We start from the raw sequence: 2,080 nt of genomic DNA on the forward strand, positions 1-2,080 counted from the left end.
TGTGTAGATAATTTTAAGTAAAAAAAAAAAAAAATCTATCGATAGTGTCCAATATCAATCATGTTAAAACATGGGTTTAGCAGTTTTTTCTTTTTTTTTCCTGTTTTTCATTTCCGAATTTTGTTAATTTAAAAGTCAATTAGGTTTATAGCTAATTATAAAAGAAATAGAAATTTTATAGAAATTTGATCTTTAGTGCCTCGAATGGCATCGTAAGCATTTGTTAGTAACATAAAGATAAAGTAAAGAAAAGAAATATATGATGCATTGGTCGCAGTGTACTCAGGCCACATGAGAAATTGGTTTGTTCAACTAATACTAAATCGACAGCTTCTCACTAATCCTTGATAAGCGGTACATCATACAATCAAAGCAATATTCGCAATTAGATTGTATTCTGGAAAGGATTTAAAAGAATTTTTCCTTTTTCTTTTTTATATTTAAATAGTATACTTGCGCTTGCAAATGTCTTCAAAATTTCATAGCATATTTTGAGGGTAGAATATATATTAGCAGGATTATATACTTGGCATGTTTATCCAATTTTCATATGATAAAAATATCTCTATTATTCTAAAGTAAAGTAATATATCAAAGAAATTTTAGCTAACATCGATTTTCAATTGTATGCTTCTGAATATGTATGCATATGTGGTGTTAAGCTTTTGCGAAATATCATAGAATAGTTTTAGGATATAAATAGACATTAGTTAATACGAACAAATTTAATTCTTTGATATGACATCTTTTTGCTGACATCTATGTTTTTAAGTAAAAATTTGTGAAACTTTAAAATAATTTTTCGGGAAATACGCTTTCCACTAATTTCACTGTGCTTTTGAATATTAAGCAAATTGGTTTACTTGAAATGAAAGTAAACGTTTTTATTATTCCTTTTCCCAAGGGGTTAGGTTAGCCTGGAATCACTTCTTAAGTAATATGATTCTCATTTTCCATGCTAAGAAAGCGAACGATATAATTTAATGCCGAAACTGCCACGAGTTCATTGCAATATAAAATTTTTGGTACAAAAACGCAAAAAATATAATTTATTTATTTATTTAATTACTATAGATAAAAAATAATTCAAAGCTTTGCGCATACAACATACTTGCCAGGATTCTAAACAAGCCTGACGCACTTATAGGCAGCCTAATTTTTTTCCGCAGTCACCTAAAAACTTTTCCTTTCAAATTAGTTATCTTCAATAGGTTGCTCAGTAATTGACGGTTTCAGACCCCGATTACAGTCACAATTAGACTTATGCGTCTTACGCTTTTATGTACATTTGACGTTTAATTCCATGAGACACACATTACATGTGTGCGTATGTATTTGTGTGTGTGTGACTTTCAATAGTCAAGGCAGTACGTAAGAATGAGGTGAATGCAAATAAATAATTTGTTTTATTAAGCAAAAAAATAAATAAATAAATAAAAACAAATAAAAGAATCCTTTGCATTGAAAGAATTTTAAATAAAAGTTTATTTAATTTTTTTCTGTTGTTGTTTTTGTTATTATTTCCTTTTTAATTTACTTTTAATCTTTTTCGCAATAGTTTTTGTATCGTAATGAAGCTTAAAGAAAAATTTAAAAAAAAAATTTTTTTTTTAACATTAAAATTAAGAAAAAAGCATTAGCCAACCTACAAATACAAGGAACAACAATTGAAAGTCAAATAGTTGTAAGGGAATAGAATAAGTTGGAAACAAAATCTGAAAACATTTAACAAATTATTTAGTCAAAGCTTTAATTGCTACATGCAAACGAAACAATAGTATCACATTTAATTAGCATATTAAGTAAGAAATAAAACTGGGTATTGTCCAAAATTAAAAAAAAAAAAACAAAAAAAAAAGAAGCGAAGCAAAACAAATTATAATCAAAATGAAAAGTAACTCAAAAAGTAAAGGCAGCTGGAAGCCATAAGAAGCAAATTTTCAGTTTAATATAACGTTATTTTGAAAAGAAACCAAAAATTCAAAAAAAGAAAAAAAACAAAAAAACAAAAAAAAACGGAAAAACCAATATATTTGATTCTCTATAAACAGTAATCGCGAGCATCCGTTTGTTTATTATA

General features: G+C 26.8%; 1 protein-coding gene across 17 annotated transcripts in view; it reads left to right on the plus strand.

Annotated features, from left to right (window-relative positions):
* The window catches only part of LOC119645078 (CUGBP Elav-like family member 4), a 683,800-nt gene that overhangs the window by 380,605 nt on the left and 301,115 nt on the right, over positions 1-2,080 (plus strand). The window lies entirely within an intron of this gene.

This window comes from Glossina fuscipes, unplaced genomic scaffold (assembly GCF_014805625.2).
Source record: "Glossina fuscipes isolate IAEA_lab_2018 unplaced genomic scaffold, Yale_Gfus_2 1, whole genome shotgun sequence".
NCBI lineage: Eukaryota > Metazoa > Arthropoda > Insecta > Diptera > Glossinidae > Glossina > Glossina fuscipes.